Source organism: Arachis ipaensis, chromosome B7 (assembly GCF_059453495.1).
Source record: "Arachis ipaensis isolate K30076 ecotype BB chromosome B7, ASM5945349v1, whole genome shotgun sequence".
Classification (NCBI taxonomy): domain Eukaryota; kingdom Viridiplantae; phylum Streptophyta; class Magnoliopsida; order Fabales; family Fabaceae; genus Arachis; species Arachis ipaensis.
This window is the reverse complement of record NC_142442.1, coordinates 28,000,383-28,018,775: the sequence shown is the minus strand read 5'-3', so window position 1 is coordinate 28,018,775 and position 18,393 is coordinate 28,000,383. Positions and strand designations below refer to the sequence as shown.

General features: G+C 41.2%; 1 non-coding gene across 1 annotated transcript; it reads left to right on the top strand.

The window, feature by feature from the left end:
* Positions 1–8,000: 8,000 nt before the first annotated feature.
* LOC148550666 (small nucleolar RNA R71) lies at positions 8,001–8,108 on the top strand. The gene has a single exon (XR_015893025.1). It is a non-coding gene; the product is annotated as a small nucleolar RNA R71 (small nucleolar RNA).
* The last annotated feature ends 10,285 nt before the right edge of the window (positions 8,109–18,393 follow it).

Genomic DNA, 18,393 nt, shown 5'->3' with positions numbered 1-18,393 from the left:
CCTACCTCCGAAGTCCATCTCAAACTTTGACGACCTGGCCAAAAAGTTCCTGGCCAGATTCTCCATCCAAAAAGACAAGGCTAAGCACGCCCGCAGTCTACTGGGTATCAAGTAAGGAGATCGGAAAAGTCTTCGCAACTACATGGAAAGATTCAACAAAATATGCCTAGACATACAAAGCTTGTCAACAGAGACTGCTGTCATGGGCCTCATCAACGGCCTACGAGATGGACCTTTCAGCCAATCTATATCAAAGAAATACCCCACATCTCTAGACAAGGTACAAGAGCGGGCAGAGAAGTACATCAACATGGAAGAAAATTCCCGACTTGGAGAAGCCTCGAAATCCGGTTTCACCTACCGAGATAAAGAATCCAAGAAGAAGGAAGATCGAACAGGGGAAAATATCAAAAAGTATCATAATTACACCCCTCTTCGGGTGTCCCTTGTGGATATTTACAAAGAAGTCTGTAACACAGAAAAGATACCCCCAGCTCGACCGCTCAAAGGCAAAAGAGGAGGAGGAAATCGGAACGAATACTGTGAATATCATCGGGTCCGAGGACATTCTACCAACGAATGCTTCGACTTAAAAAACATCATAGAAAAATTAGTTAGAGAAGGAAAACTAAATCGGTATCTGGCCACCCGAGATGATGAGCAAAGAAAAAGACGAAGAGATGAAGATGTCGGACGAGCTGAACGATCACCTCGTACGCCAGAAAGACATGTCCATATGATACACGGAGGATTTGCAGGAGGTGAAATCTCCAAATCATCCCGCAAAAGATACCTCAAAGAAGTATATCATGTCGAAGGGAAGGAGGAAGCACCCGATATCCCTGCAATCACATTCACTAAAGAAGACGCATCCGGTATCATATCAGGACACGACGATCCCATGGACATCACCATCATACTGGCAAACGCCAATCTCCACCGCACATTAATAGACCAAGGGAGCTCCACCGACATCTTATTCAAAACTGCCTTCAACAAGCTTGGCTTAGAAGAAAAGGAGCTTAGAGCGTACCCAAACAGCCTGTTCGGACTGGGCAATACCCCAGTACAACCTCTGGGATACGTGTCACTACATACAACCTTCAGAAAAGGGAATCAATCCAGAACACTTAAGATAGACTACATCGTGGTCGACGTGAGCTCAGCCTACAACGCCTTAATAGGTCGGACAACACTAAATCAACTCGGCGCAATAGTCTCAACTCCACATCTATGCATGAAATTCCCAACTACCGAGGGGATAGCCACAATAAAAGCAGATCAAAAGATGGCACGCCGCTGTTATAACGAAAGTCTAAATCTCAGAGGCAGAGGAGAAAAGTTCCATACAATTGAGCTTGGAGGAGTCCAAAGACGAGAGGAACTCCGTCCACAGCCCGAAGGTGGAATAGAGAAAGTTCAGATCGGAGATACTGGTGCACAAAATTGTGATCATCAATGGCGCCATCAACATGGTACGCTCAATTGTAATCTCAACTTTTCATCACAACTTCGCACAACTAACCAGCAAGTGCACTGGGTCGTCCAAGTAATAAAACCTTACGTGAGTAAGGGTCGATCCCACGGAGATTGTTGGTATGAAGCAAGCTATGGTCATCTTGTAAATCTCAGTCAGGCGGATATAAAATGGTTATGGAGTTTTCGAAAATCAATAATAAAATAAGGATAGAAATACTTATGTAAATCCTTGGTGAGAATTTCAGATAAATGCATGGAGATGCTTTCGTTCCTCTAAACCTCTGCTTCCCTGCTGTCTTTATCCAATCAGTCTTACTCCTTTCTATGGCTGGCTTTATGTAAGGGCATCACCGTTGTCAATGGCTACATCCCATCCTCTTGTGAAAATGGTCCAAATGCTCTGTTACGGCACGGCTAATCATCTGAGGTTATCGATCATACTGGAATAGGATTCACCCTCCTTTTGCGTCTGTCACTACGCCCAGCACTCGCGAGTTTGAAGTTCGTCACAGTCATTCAATCCCAGAATCCTACTCGGAATACCACAGACAAGGTTTAGACTTTCCGGATTCTCATGAATGCCGCCATCAATCTAGCTTACACCACGAAGATTCTGATTAAGAGATCCAAGAGATAATCATTCAATCGAAGGTAGAACGGAAGTGGTTGTTAGGCACGCGTTCATGGGGGAATGATGATGATTGTCACGTTCATCACATTCATGTTGAAGTGTGAATGAATATCTTAGAAGCGGAATAAGTTGAGTTGAATAGAAAAACAGTAGTACTTTGCATTAATTCATAAGGAACAGCAGAGCTCCACACCTTAATCTATGGAGTGTAGAAACTCTACCATTTGAAAATACATAAGTGATAATGGAGTTCATTGGTCTCGGCCCCAGAGGGGAACCGGAGTAACCAAAGACTTTGAATACAATGATAAAAAGTTCTATTTATACTAAACTAGTCACTAGGGTTTATAGAAGTAAGTAATTGATGCATAAATCCACTTCCGGGGCCCACTTGGTGTGTGCTTGGGCTGAGCATGAATGTTACACGTGCAGAGGTCATTCTTGAAGTTGAACGCCAGTTTGTAACGTATTTCTGGCGTTCAACTCTGGTTTGTAACGTGTTTCTGGCGTTTAACTCCAGACAGCAGCGTAGAACTGGAGTTCAACGCCCATTTGCGTCATCTAAACTCGGCCAAAGTATGGACTATTATATATTGCTGGAAAGCTCTGGATGTCTACTTTCCAACGCAATTGGAAGCGCGCCATTTTGAGTTCTGTAGCTCCAGAAAATCTACTTTGAGTGTAGGGAGGTCAGAATCCAACAGCATCAGCAGTCCTTCTTCTACCTCTGAATCTGATTTTTGCTCAAGTCCCTCAATTTCAGCCAGAAAATACCTAAAATCACAGAAAAATACACAAACTCATAGTAAAATCCAGAAATGTGAATTTAACATAAAACTAATGAAAACATCCCTAAAAATAACTAGATTCTACTAAAAACATACTAAAAATAATGCCAAAAAGCGTATAAATTATCCGCTCATCACAACACCAAACTTAAATTGTTGCTTGTCCCCAAGCAACTGAAAATCAAATAGGATAAAAAGAAGAGAATATACTATAAATTTCAAATTATCAATGAAACATAGCTCCAATCAGATGAGCGAGACTTGTAGCTTTTTGCCTCTTGAATAGTTTTGGCATCTCACTTTATCCATTGAAGTTCAGAATGATTGGCATCTATAGGAACTCAGAGTTCAGATAGTATTATTGATTCTCCTAGTTTAGTATGATGATTCTTGAACAAAGCTTCTTTATGAGTCTTGGCTGTGGCCCTAAGCACTTTGTTTTCCAGTATTACCACCGGATACATAAATGCCACAGACACATAATTGGGTGAACCTTTTCAGATTGTGACTTAGCTTTGCTAAAGTCCCCAATTAGAGGTGTCCAGGGTTCTTAAGCACACTCTTTTTTTTGCTTTGGACCTTGACTTTAACCGCTCAGTCTCAAGTTTTCACTTGACACCTTCACGCCACAAGCACATGGTTAGGGACAGCTTGGTTTAGCCGCTTAGGCCAAGATTTTATTCCTTTAGGCCCTCCTATCCACTGATGCTCAAAGCCTTGGGATCCTTTTTATTTACCCTTGCCTTTTGGTTTTAAGGGTTATTGGCTTTTTGCTCTTGCCTTTTGGTTTTAAGAGCTTTGGCTTTTTCTGCTTGCTTTTTCTCTTTTTTTTTCTATTTTTTTTCACCATTTTTTTTCTGCAAGCTTTGTTTCTCTGCTGCTTTTTCTTGCTTCAAGAATCATTTTTATGATTTTTTAGATTATCAAATAACATGTCTCCTTGTCATCATTCTTTCAAGAGCCAACATATTTAACATTCTTAAACAACAACTTCAAAAGACATATGCACTGTTCAAGCATTCATTCAAAAAACAAGAAGCATTGTCACCACATCAATATAATTAAACTAGTTTCAAGGATAAATTCAAAACTCATGTACTTCTTGTTCTTTTGAATTAAAACATTTTTCATTTAAGAGAGGTGATAGATTCATAGGACATTCATAACTTTAAGGCATAGTTACTAAGTACTAATGATCATGTAATGAAGACACAAACATAGATAAGCACTTAACATAGAAAACGAAAAACAGAGAAAGTAAGAACAAGGAATGAGTCCACCTTAGTGATGGTGGCGTTTCCTTCTTGAGGAACCAATGATGTCCTTGAGCTCTTCTATGTCTCTTCCTTATCTTTGTTGCTCCTCCCTCATTGCTTTTTGATCTTCTCTAATTTCATGAAGGATGATGGAGTGCTCTTGATGTTCCACCCTTAATTGTCCCATGTTGGAACTTAGTTCTCCTAGGGAGGTGTTGATTTGCTCCCAATAGTTTTGTGGAGGAAAATGCATTTGAGGCATCTCCGGGATCTCATGGTGATGAGCTTCATGCGCCTCTTGAGATCCATGAATGGGCTCTCTTGCTTGCTCCATCCTTTTCTTAGTGATGGGCTTCTCTTCCTCAATGGGAATGTCTCCTTCTATGAAAGCTCCAGCTGAGTAACATAGATGGCAAATAAGATGAGGAAAAGCTAGCCTTGCCCCAGGAGAGGGCTTTTCGGCTATTTTGTAGAGTTCAAGGGAGATGACTTCATGAACTTCTGCTTCCTCTCCAATCATGATGCTATGGATCATGATGGCCCGATCCACAGTAACTTCAGATCGGTTGCTAGTGGGGATGATGGAGCGTTGGATGAACTCCAACCATCCTCTAGCTACAGGCTTGAGGTCCAGTCTTCTTAGTTGAACCGGCTTGCCTTTGGATTCAATCTTCCATTGAGCTCCTTCCACACATATGTCCATGAGGACTTGGTCCAACCTTTGATTAAAGTTGACCCTTCTAGTGTAGGGGCGTGCATCTCCTTGCATCATAGGCAAGTTAAACATCAACCTCACATTTTCCGGACTAAAATCTAAGTATTTCCCCCGAACCATGGTGAGATAATTCTTTGGGTCCGGGTTCTTACTTTGATTATGGTTCCTAGTGATCCATGCATTGGCATAGAACTCTTGAACCATTAGGATGCCGACTTGTTGGATGGGGTTTGTTAGAACTTCCCAACCTCTTCTATGGATCTCATGTCGGATCTCCGGATACTCATTTTTCTTGAGTTTGAAAGGGACCTCAGAGATCACCTTCTTCTTGGCCACAACATCATAGAAGTGGTCTTGATGAGCTTTGGAGATGAATCTTTCCATCTCCCATGACTCGGAGGTGGAAGCTTTTGTCTTTCCTTTCCCTTTTCTAGAGGATTCTCCGGTCTTGGGTGCCATCAATGGTAATGGAAAAACAAAAAGCTTATGCTTTTACCACACCAAACTTAGAATGTTGCTCACCCTCGAGCAAGAGAAGAAAGAATAGATGAAGAAGAAGAAGAAATGGAGGAGAGGGAGAAGGGGTTGTGTTTCGGCCAAGAAGGGAAAGAGAGGGTTGTGTTGTGTGAATTTGAAGAAGAATGGAGGGCTTTATATAGGGAAGGGAGGGGGGGTAAGGTTCGGCCATTTAGGGTGGGTTGGGTGGGAAATTGGTTTTGAATTTTGAAAGTAGGTGGAGTTTATGAGGTAGGTTTATGGGGAAGAGTGGATGGATGTGAGTGGTGAAGGAGTAATAGGGAAGAGAGATTGAGGTGATTGGTGAAGGGTTTTGGGGAAGAGTGTTTATTGAAAAGAGAGGATGATTGAGAAGAGAGAAGAGAGTGAGTGGAGGTAGTGGGGATCCTGTGGGGTCCACAGATCCTGAGGTGTTCAAGGATTTACAAACTTGCACCAAATTAGGCATGCAAAATGCCCTTGCACACAACTCTGGGCGTTCAGCGCCAGATTGGTGTTTGTTCTGGGCGTTGAACGCCCATTTGTTGCCCATTTCTGGCGTTGAACGCCAGAACCATGCTTGTTCTGGGCGTTCAGCGCCAGCTCTTCTCTAGGGTGCAATTCTGGCGTTCAAACGGCCAGATGCTGCCCATTTTGGGCGTTCAGCGCCAGAACCATGCTCTGTTCTAGCGTTGAACGCCAGCCAGATGCTTCTTACTGGCGTTTAAACGCTAGTGAGATCCTCCTCCAGGGTGTGATTTTTCTTTTGCTGTTTTTGATTCCGTTTTCAATTTTTATATTTATTTTGTGACTCCACATGATCATGTACCTATAAAGACATATAAAAAACCATGAAAAATAAAATTAGATAAATAAAAATTGGGTTGCCTCCCAACAAGCGCTTCTTTAATGTCAATAGCTTGACAGTGGGCTCTCATGGAGCCTCACAGATGTGCAGAGCATTGTTGAGACTCCCCAACACCAAACTTAGAGTTTGGATATGGGAGTTCAACACCAAACTTAGAGTTTGGTTGTGGCCTCCCAACACCAAACTTAGAGTTTGACTGTGGGGGCTCTAGTTGACTCTGTTTTGAGAGAAGCTTTTCATGCTTCCTCTCCATGGTTGCAGAGGGAGATCCTTGAGTTTTAAACATAAGGGAGTCCTCATTCCATTGAAGGACTAGTTCACCTCTGTCAACATCAATCACAGCTCTTGCTGTGGCTAGGAAGGGTCTTCCAAGGATGATGGATTCATCATCATTCTTCCCAGTATCCAGGACTATGAAATCAGCAGGGATGTAAAGGCCTTCAACCTTTACTAACACGTCCTCTACTTGTCTATAAGCCTGTTTTCTTGAATTGTCTGCCATCTCTAATGAGATTTTAGCAGCTTGCACCCCATAGATTCCCAGTTTCTCTATTACAGAGAGGGGCATGAGGTTTATCCCTGACCCAAGGTCACATAGAGCCTTCTCAAAGGTCATGGTGCCTATGGTACAAGGTATTAAGAACTTTCCAGGATCCTGTTTCTTCTGAGGCAATGTCAGTTGATCCAGATCACTCAGTTCATTAGTGAACAAGGGAGGTTCATCTTCCCAAGTCTTAATACCAAATAATTTGGCATTCAGCTTCATGATTGCACCAAGGTACTTGGTAACTTGCTCTTCAGTAACATCCTCATTCTCTTCAGAAGAGGAATACTCATCAGAGCTCATGAAGGGCATAAGGAGGTTTAATGGAATCTCTATGGTCTCTAGATGAGTCTCAGATTCCTTTGGTTCCTCAGAGGGAAGCTCCTTATTGATCACTGGACGTCCCAGGAGGTCTTCCTCACTGGGATTCACGTCCTCTCCTCCCCTTACAGGTTCGGCCATGGTGATCAATTCAATGGCCTTGCACTCTCCTTTTGGATTTTCTTCTATATTGCTTGGGAGAGTACTATGAGGGATTTCAGTGATCCTTTTACTCAGCTGGCCCACTTGTGCTTCCAAATTTCTAATGGAGGACCTTGTTTCATTCATGAAACTTACAGTGGCCTTAGATAGATCAGAGACTAAGTTTGCTAAATTAGAGGTATTTTGTTCAGAGTTCTCTGTCTGTTGCTGAGTGGATGATGGAAAAGGTTTACTGTTGTTAAACCTGTTTCTTCCACCATTATTAAAGCCTTGCTGAGGCTTTTGTTGATCCTTCCATGAGAAATTTGGATGATTTCTCCATGATGAATTATAGGTGTTTCCATAAGGTTCACCCATATAATTTACCTCTGCTATTGCAGGGTTCTCAGGATCATAAGCTTCTTCTTCAGAAGATGCTTGTTGAGTACTGCTGGATGCAGCTTGCATTCCATTCAGACTCTGAGAAATCATATTGACTTGCTGAGTCAATATTTTATTCTGAGCTAATATAGCACTCAGAGTATCAATTTCAAGAACTCCCTTCTTCATAGGCGTCCCATTATTCACAGGATTCTTCTCAGAAGTGTACATGAACTGGTTGTTAGCAACCATGTCAATGAGTTCTTGAGCTTCTGCAGGCGTTTTCTTTAGGTGAATGGATCCACCTGCAGAAGTATCCAATGACATCTTTGATAGCTCAGATAAACCATCATAGAATATATCCAGGATGGTCCATTCTGAAAGCATGTCAGAAGGACACTTTTTGGTTAGTTGCTTGTATCTCTCCCAAGCTTCATAGAGGGATTCACCTTCTTTTTGTCTGAAAGTTTGAACATCCACTCTAAGCTTGCTCAGCTTTTGAGGAGGAAAGAACTTGGCTAAGAAAGCCGTGACCAGCTTATCCCAAGAGTTCAGGCTATCTTTGGGTTGAGAGTCCAACCACACTCTAGCTCTGTCTCTTATAGCAAAAGGGAAAAGCATGAGCTTGTAGACTTCAGGATCTACTCCATTAGTCTTAACAGTATCACATATCTGCAAGAATTCAGTTAAGAACTGAAAAGGATCTTCAGATGGAAGTCCATAAAACTTGCAGTTCTGCTGCATTAGAGAAACTAATTGAGGTTTCAGCTCAAAGTTGTTTGCTCCAATGGCAGAAATGGAGATGCTTCTTCCATGTAAATTGGAATTTGGTGCAGTGAAGTCACCAAGCATTCTCCTTGCATTATTATTGTTGGGTTCGGCTGCCATCTCCCTTACTTGTTCGAAATTTTCAATAAGGTTGTCTCTGGATTGTTGTAATTTAGCTTCTCTTAGTTTCCTCTTCAGAGTTCTTTCAGGTTCTGGATTAGCTTCAACAAGAATGCCTTTTTCTTTGTTCCTGCTCATAAGAAAGAGAAGAGAACAAGAAAAGAAGAGGAATCCTCTATGTCACAGTAAAGAGGTTCCTTATTGTTAGTAGAATAAGAAAAGGAATAGGGGTGAAGAAGAATGAAGAATCCAAACACAAGGGTAAGGATAGGAGCAATGATGTGAGATGAAGAGAAGTGTTAGTAGATGAATAAATAATTAGAAGGAGATGAGGGAGGAAGATGATTTTCGAAAATAATTTTTTGAAAAAGAGTTAGTGATTTTCGAAAATAATTTTTTTTTTGAAAAAGGTTAGTAATTTTTCGAAAATTAAAATAAAAAATTAAAATAATTAGTTAATTAAAAAGAAATTTTGAAAAAGAGGGAAGATATTTTCGAAAATTAGAGAGAGAGAGTTAGTTAGGTAGTTTTGAAAAAGATAAGAAACAAACAAAAAGTTAGTTAGTTAGTTGAAACAAATTTGAAAATCAATTTTGAAAAGATAAGAAGATAGGAAGTTAGAAAAGATATTTTTGAAAAGATATGATTGAAATTAGTTTTGAAAAAGATTTGATTTTTAAAATCACAATTAATGACTTGATTCACAAGAAATCACAAGATATGATATTAGAACTTAAAGTTTGAATCTTTCTTAACAAGTAAGTAACAAACTTGAAATTTTTGAATCAAAACATTAATTGATGATGTTATTTTCGAAAATTATGTGCTAAAGATAAGAAAAAGATTTTTGAAAAATATTTTTTTAAAAATTTTCGAAAATAACTAAGAAAAATGAAAAAGATTTGATTTTTGAAAAAGATAGGATTTTTAAATTGAAAATTTGATTTGACTCATAAAAACAACTAGATTTTAAAAATTTTTGCAAAAGTCAAATCTAATTTTCGAATTTATGAGAATAAAAAGGAGAAGATATTTTTTTTTATTTATTTTTGAATTTTTAATGATGAGAGAGAAAAACATGAAAAAGACTCAATGCATGAAAATTTTGGATCAAAACAATGAATGCATGCAAGAATGCTATGAATGTCAAGATGAACACCAAGAACACTTTGAAGATCATGGTGAACATCAAGAACATATTTTTGAAAATTTTTTTTATGCAAAGAAAACATGCAAGGCACCAAACTTAGAAATCTTTCATGTTTAGACTCTATGGATGCAAAAATGCACATGTAAAACAAGAAAAGATGCAAAACAAGAAAACATCAAGATCAAACAAGAAGACTTATTAAGAACAACTTGAAGATCATGAAGAACACTATGAATGCATGAATTTTTCGAAAAAATGCAAGATGAACATGCAATTGACACCAAACTTAAAAATTGACTCAAGACTCAAACAAGAAACACAAAAATATTTTTGATTTTTTTAATTTTCTAATTTTTTTGGATTTTTTTCGAAAATTATTTGTAAAAGAAAAAATAAGGATTCCAAAATTTTTAATATGAATTCCAGGAATCTTGCCATGTTAGTCTAAAGCTCCAGTCCAGGAATTAGACATGGCTCACTAGCCAGCCAAGCTTTCAGTGAAAGCTCCGGTCCAAAACACTAGACATGGCCAATGGCCAGCCAAGCTTCAGCAGATATTGATACTTTCCATGTATAGAGGAACTAAGTGTGTGAGAATCAACAATCTCTTGTGATGATAAGTTGAAACCCCAGTCCAAAAGATTAGACATGGCTTACAGCCAGCCAGGATTCAACAAATCATGATGAAACACTAGAATTCATTCTTAAAAATTCTGAAGAAAAATATAAATTTTTGAAAACTTTTTTTTTTGAAAACCTTTTTTTTTTCGAAAACAAAGGAGAAATTTTTGAAAGGTTTTTGAAAAATTTTTGAAAATAAAACAAAAAGAAAGTTACCTAATCTGAGCAACAAGATGAACCGTCAGTTGTCCAAACTCGAACAATCCCCGGCAACGGCGCCAAAAACTTGGTGCACGAAATTGTGATCATCAATGGCGCCATCAACATGGTACGCTCAATTGTAATCTCAACTTTTCATCACAACTTCGCACAACTAACCAGCAAGTGCACTGGGTCGTCCAAGTAATAAAACCTTACGTGAGTAAGGGTCGATCCCACGGAGATTGTTGGTATGAAGCAAGCTATGGTCATCTTGTAAATCTCAGTCAGGCGGATATAAAATGGTTATGGAGTTTTCGAAAATCAATAATAAAATAAGGATAGAAATACTTATGTAAATCCTTGGTGAGAATTTCAGATAAATGCATGGAGATGCTTTCGTTCCTCTAAACCTCTGCTTCCCTGCTGTCTTTATCCAATCAGTCTTACTCCTTTCTATGGCTGGCTTTATGTAAGGGCATCACCGTTGTCAATGGCTACATCCCATCTTCTTGTGAAAATGGTCCAAATGCTCTGTCACGGCACGGCTAATCATCTGAGGTTCTTGATCATACTGGAATAGGATTCACCCTCCTTTTGCGTCTGTCACTACGCCCAGCACTCGCGAGTTTGAAGTTCGTCACAGTCATTCAATCCCAGAATCCTACTCGGAATACCACAGACAAGGTTTAGACTTTCCGGATTCTCATGAATGCCGCCATCAATCTAGCTTACACCACGAAGATTCTGATTAAGAGATCCAAGAGATAATCATTCAATCGAAGGTAGAACGGAAGTGGTTGTCAGGCACGCGTTCATGGGGGAATGATGATGATTGTCACGTTCATCACATTCATGTTGAAGTGCGAATGAATATCTTAGAAGCGGAATAAGTTGAGTTGAATAGAAAAACAGTAGTACTTTGCATTAATTCATAAGGAACAACAGAGCTCCACACCTTAATCTATGGAGTGTAGAAACTCTACCATTTGAAAATACATAAGTGATAATGGAGTTCATTAGTCTCGGCCCCAGAGGGGAACCGGAGTAACCAAAGACTTTGAATACAATAATAAAAAGTTCTATTTATACTAAACTAGTCACTAGGGTTTACAGAAGTAAGTAATTGATGCATAAATCCACTTCCGGGGCCCACTTGGTGTGTGCTTGGGCTGAGCATGAATGTTACACGTGCAGAGGTCATTCTTGGAGTTGAACGCCAGTTTGTAACGTATTTCTGGCGTTCAACTCTGGTTTGTAATGTGTTTCTGGCGTTTAACTCCAGACAGCAGCGTAAAACTGGCGTTCAATGCCCATTTGCATCATTTAAACTCGGCCAAAGTATGGACTATTATATATTTCTGGAAAGCCCTGGATGTCTACTTTCCAACGCAATTGGAAGCGCGCCATTTTGAGTTCTGTAGCTCCAGAAAATCCACTTTGAGTGCAAGGAGGTCAGAATCCAACAGCATCAGCAGTCCTTCATCAGCATCAACAGAATCCAAGTTGAGCTTTCCCTCAATTTTGGGTTCCCGGCCTCAAACAATTAGGTGGAATATGAAGCGTTATTAGCTGGTTTGAAGCTGGCTAAGGAGGTTGGAGCTCAAAAACTCAATATGTTCAGCGACTCACAGGTAATCACCTCACAAATAACAGGGAGTTACCAAGCCAAAGATCCCACCATGAAAAAGTATTTGGATAAAACCAAGGAACAGCTCAGACAACTCGGGGAATATAAGATCTGCCACATACCCCGCGAACAAAATGTCCGAGCTGATGCACTCTCGAAACTAGCCAGCACCAAACCAGGGGGCAACAATAGAAGCCTCATCCAGGAAATGCTACAGAACCCATCAATCTCGGAAGAGAAAAAAGTCCTAGCCATAACAAGTCAGGACCAAGGATGGATGACCCCCATAATTAACTACCTCAAAGCAGAAACACTCCCCACAGATGAAAAGGAGGCAAAGAGGTTAAAACGGGAGGCTCAGTACTACACTATCATAAACAACACCCTATACAAGAGAGGGATCTCAATACCGTTGTTAAAATGTGTGCCGACCTCTAACACAAGGGAAGTTTTAGAGGAAGTACACAACGGTATTTGTGGTAATCATCTCGGAGCACAAGCTCTCACCAAAAAGGTACTCCGGGCGGGATTTTACTGGCCAACTTTACAAAAAGAAGCTACAGAGTTTGTAAAGACATGTCCCCTATGCCAGAAACATGCCAACTTCCACATCGCCCCGCCAGAAGAACTCATCAACGTAACTTCACCTTGGCCATTTGCAAAATGGAGACTCGACTTTCTAGGACCCTTTCCCCAGGGATCGGGACAAGTCAAATTCCTCATAGTTGGGATAGACTATTTCACAAAGTGGATTGAGGCAGAGCCCCTAGCCAACGCCACTGCTCAAAGAAGCCGGAAATTCTTATATAGAAACATTGTCACAAGGTTCGGAGTTCCACACTCTATCACCACAGACAATGGCACTCAATTCACAGATGCAGGTTTCAGGAAATTAGCAGCCGACTTGAACATAAAACACCAGTTCACCTCCTTCGAACATCCTCAAGCCAATGGACAGGCTAAGGCTGCCAACAAAGTCATATTGGCTAGGCTGAAACGAAGACTGCAAGAAGCAAATGGAGCTTGGACCGAAGAACTCCCACAAGTCCTATGGGCATATCGAACAACACCACATTCTACCACAAACGAATCACCATTTCGATTAGCGTACGGAGTGGAGGCAATGATCTCAGTAGAGGTCGAGGAAGGGTCTCCTAGAGTGGTCCATTACAATGAACAAGCCAACTCTCAACTTCAAAGAGAAGAGCTCGACCTACTTCCAGAAATCCAAGAAAGAGCTCGGATCAGGGAAGAAGCGCTAAAGCACCGAATGGCTTCAAGATGTAATCAAAGGGTAGTGCCAAGAAGTTTCACTGAGAATGATCTAATCCTAATCCGAAATGATATTGGAACAACTCAACTTGGAGAAGGAAAGCTAGCAGCAAACTGGAAAGGACCCTACCGAGTTACAGAAGTACTTGGAAAGGGCTACTACAGACTGTCCGAACTCGATGGACGAGAGCTCCCTAGATCATGGTACGCTGGCAACCTAAGAAGGTACTATAGCTAGAAGATCTCGTCGTAGGATGCACTCTTTTTCCTGAAAAGGTTTTTTAATGAGGCACCAAGTTGAGATCCAGAAATTATTCGACTTAAAGGGATGAAAAACTCCCACATGTATATATTTGCATTTTATTTTGAATAAAATATATTTTAGATATTCTACAAATTCTCAAGACGCATTAATCTGAAGCATTCATCGTCCGATTATAAAGCAACAGATCGGCAGAAAGTGAAAAACAGATTCACTGCACGATCACGATGGAAGACCAATAAAGATGAAAACGCGATTCATCTAAAGGTTGACCAAACAAAGATAGAAATCACCTTCTACAAATCGGAAAAGATGAACACAGAATAATGCAAGAAGTTATCGAAAGTGATCCGAAAAAGAACTTGACGAGGTCTTATGGATTGCTAAATAATAACTTAAAGACTGGCCGATGTTGAGAAGTCGGACCAAGTTAACCCAAGTTATCAGCAAATCCCTGGAAAGAGGTCTGGCCAACCCTATAAAAGAGGAATTGCTATAACTTAGAAGAGATCGACCTAACAAAGTCGGTTTCCTACAAAAACAAGTTATAAAAGTAATCCCTGAAAGAGACCTGACAAAGGTCCAAGAAAGAGGATTACGAAATAACTTAGAAGAGATTGACATAAAGAAGTCGGTCTCCTACAACGGACAAGTTATAAAAGTAATCCCTGAAAGAGACCTGACAAAGGTCAAAGAAAGAGGATTACGAAATAACTTAGAAGAGATCGACATAAAGAAGTCGGTCTCCTACAACGAACAAGTTATAAAAGTAATCCCTGAAAGAGACCTGGCAAAGGTCCAAGAAAGAGGATTACAAAAATAACTTAGAAGAGGACGATATAAAATGGTCGACCTCCTACAAACAAGTTATAAAAGTAGTCCCTGAAAGAGACCTAGCAAAGGTCCAAGACAGAGGACTGCAAAAGTAACTGGAAAGAGGACCAACGCAAAGAAATCGGTTATGGATCGATAAAGATACAAGCAAGAGCAAGAAAACCAAGAAACAAGTTGGAACCACCCCTCCATGACCTCAAAGGATCCAACCCACAGGCAACAAGTGCAAAGCAATCCAAAGAGGCCGAAGGCTCTGACATTTTCAAAAAGTGCTAAGACAAGCGCAAATAAGCATGATATGAAATACAATATTATAAAGTTTCAGGGTCAGGCCCAAAAGCCTAAAAGATACTTATTGTTTTTCAAAATAGAAGTTGCTAAACAAGCAACCAAAAGGAATATCAATAGTTAGCAAAATATTCAAACTACAAATAAAGAGTTTAAAAGCCCACAAGCCGGGCCAACTACACAAATATCCAAAGAGAAATCAGCAAAGATCGGGAGCCTTCTCAGCAGCATCAGTACGGGGAGAAGGAGGTCGAGTTTGGATAGGCACAGCATCCACGGTTCCATCATCCCGGTTCAGAATCTGGCAATCCGGATCAGACACAACCGGAGGAACTGAAGAGGTTGACACTTTGGCAGAAGATACAGGGGGAGGTTCAACATCATCATCATCCTCGTCATCAGGACAATCTTACCATCCCTCACAACATTATCCCGGCTGAAGAGAGTAAGGTCGGCCTCGGGAGCAATAATCCGGACTTGCTCTTTCAGGTTCTCATAGGCAGCAGTTACGTTGCCAACAAGATGACCGTGGAGCTCGGAGTAATCAGCTCGGGCGTTCTCCAACTCCTCCTTCAGACGCATTCCCTCCTGATAGGATGTGACATAGCTGTCTTTATACCTCGGTGCCGTGTCCTCGACCAGCCTCACAGAAGCCGCCAGAGAAAGGGAACTCGCCTTCTCATTCTCCAGATCCTTTTCCAATTTGGCTACCTTTACTTCAAGCTCCTCCTTCAGGCCCTTCATCCGATCAAACTCCTGTTTAGCCTCCTCCATAAAGGCTTGGTGGCATGGAGAGGAAGATTTTGAGCAGTCCGGTATAGGGCAGCCCCCATATATGCCATTCTAACACTGCTTCAAGTTATAAAGTCCAGATGGCGAAGGAGCGACACATCATCCATAGGAAGGGCACCGAAGGGACCAATTTACTGATCTACGAACTTGATCGCATCAAAATCAGGGGCATCAATGTTGAAAGGCTCAATTGTTTTTTTCTTCTTGTTAGAAGGAGCACCAAAAGTAGTGGCAGAAGACTGAGGAGGCTCAGCCAGACGAACCCGAGGAGTGGGGATCACCTTCCTCGGCCCAGGAGAACTCGGCACGGGCGGCTTCACTTGAATTTGAGAAGATCCCTCTCCGGCCGCCTTGGCCGAGATGTTTTGAGCAGCAGTCGCCTTCTTTGCCTTTTTGAAGGCCTTCATAGAATCATTGTTTTTTAAAATCTCTGCAAATACAGAAATCAGTCACAGTAAAGGGTTACAATCACAAGAAGAGGAAGCCAAACTAAGAAAACAAGTACAGAAACAAGTCAGACAAGTACCCAAAATAGTCTGAACCAGGGACGGGTCATTCAAAAACTTTTTTGTATCAAGATAGGGTGGTTCCCCCCATAAATCCTCAAGAACAACAACAAAAGCTCGCTCAACCTCATCAAGCATCTCCCAGGTATAACGAGACACCCTCACATCTTTCTGCCACTCTAGAGGAAAAGCAGGTTCATCATTTTCGTCAAGAAAAAAGGGTCGGGCCCCCTCAACAGCACGAACTCTAAAGAAGTCATTCTTAAAGTCCTTAAAAGACTCGTCATACATGGCAAAAACTTTATGGCCCTGGGCCGACCTGAAAGAAACCCAGGAAGCTTTCTTTTTGGAGGAACCTCCAGGCTTGGCAGAGACAAAAAGATAAAGGAAAAGAGTCTGAGAAGGTGTTACGCCTAACTCTCGGCAAAGCAGCTGAAATATCTTGATAAAACCCCAGGAATTCGGATGAAGCTGGGATGGGGCAATGTTACATGACCACAACAAGTCGGTCTCGAAAGCAGTAAAAGGAAAAGTAACGTCCAACTGGCTGAAGAAATATTCATAAGCATAGAAGAAGGGACGCTCTCCCTCGACAGGAGTCAGAAAACAAACCCTCTCGTCAGAATCGAGAGCTACAAGCTCATAATCCCTCTCCCGGGCACTGCTACCACAAATCCTATGACGTTTCCTCAGCTCTACACAAAATTCAGCATCCACGTCAAAGACACACATTAAGACAAGGGAGTCCAGCCAATCGGACATCCCCTCGGGAACTTTAGAAGACACCTCTACAATGTTATTGCGAGAAGACATGAGGCCAACTAATCCTACAATAAGAAAAGAAGATTGGATTACTAAAAAACATCTCGGACGAGGGGCAAAACAACTCGACTAATAGGATCCAGACAAACAAACAGAAAAGGAAATCCCCAAAACTCAAACCAAAGTCCTGGGGCATCCTTTGGAGGTAGTAACAAAGCAAGGTTTCAGGAAAAAGCTACAGCTTACGTCCCGACATTTCTCAAACAAGAAAAGAAGATCTCAAATATCAAACATTTCGAAGAAGAAAAACACAAAGTCATCAAAGCCACTATCTTCCTACAGTCTATCAGCAAGGAGCATCGCCGACATCAAACATGACAAAGCAGAAATCGTCAAAGACACAACCTTTTTTCAGAATCAAACAAAATTATCACTACAAAGCTTCAAAATCAAAAGCACAAACAGAAACAGTGATAACGTGCAAGCATCAAACAAAGAGGAAAGGCAAAAAGATTCATGCAAAAAGACGAAGAAACTCCCAGAACACACATTACAACAGTAATCTGGCACAACAAAAGCAGAAAGATCCAAACTTTTTCCAAGCAAAATCAAAACTTTCTCAAAATCAGACAAGAAAATGATGCGAAAAAGAGAAAGGAAGAAAAGCCAACCTGAACAAAGAGAGAAGCTGCAAAAGAGATGGAAGATGGAATCACCCAGAGAATCGCCAAGTGACGCTATCATGCAAGAAAAGGCAAAATGATGCAGACGAAAACAGAAAGTGAGAGAGTGAAGGAAGAAGTTACGAAGAGAGCACGAAGGAGAGAAACCGTTTTTGATCGAAAGATTCAAAATAAAAAACCAAGGGAAACGGGCAATTAAAACCAATTAATGAAGGTATTTAAAGCCTCGCATATTCCCAAGGTCAAAATACTAAATGCAAAAGCGCGCGCTTTCAGAAGAAGCGAAAGAAGAAACGTTCCACATTCAAAAAAGGCTCTGCAAAGAAAGGAATCGAAAAAATGCTTGAGTTCAGCTTCACTAGAAGGACCGAAGTCAAGGATTCGACCTCAACAAAAGACCGAGCTCAAGCAGGGGCACTGTTCATACCCTGGGTCGAGCTATCCGACCTGGGATGATTGGAGACAAAGCGACCGACCTCTTCAGGTCAGACTATCCGACCTCTTTACAAAAAAGGTCGGCCAAATCGACAGGAAGGCCCAAGAAGGCCCAAACGAAGGAACACAGCCCAATCCAAAGGCAGCCCAAGCCTACAAAGAGAAGGGCGGTTCCGTTGAAGATAAGCTGACCTCACCCAAAGATAAGATAAAATAAGATAAGATAACTAACTTATCTTATCTAAAAAGGTCACTTCTCACCATTATAAATACACTGGAGCACCCAGGTATAACTCATACTCTGATTCTACATAAAACCTGTTTAATACCCATGCTAACTTAAGCATCGGAGTCTCTTGCAGGTACCCCCACCCTCCGGTGACCAAGGATCAGCAGTGCAGCCAGTCCAACAAGTCGGACACGATAGCTCCGGCCGCCACCCACCAGTCGGAC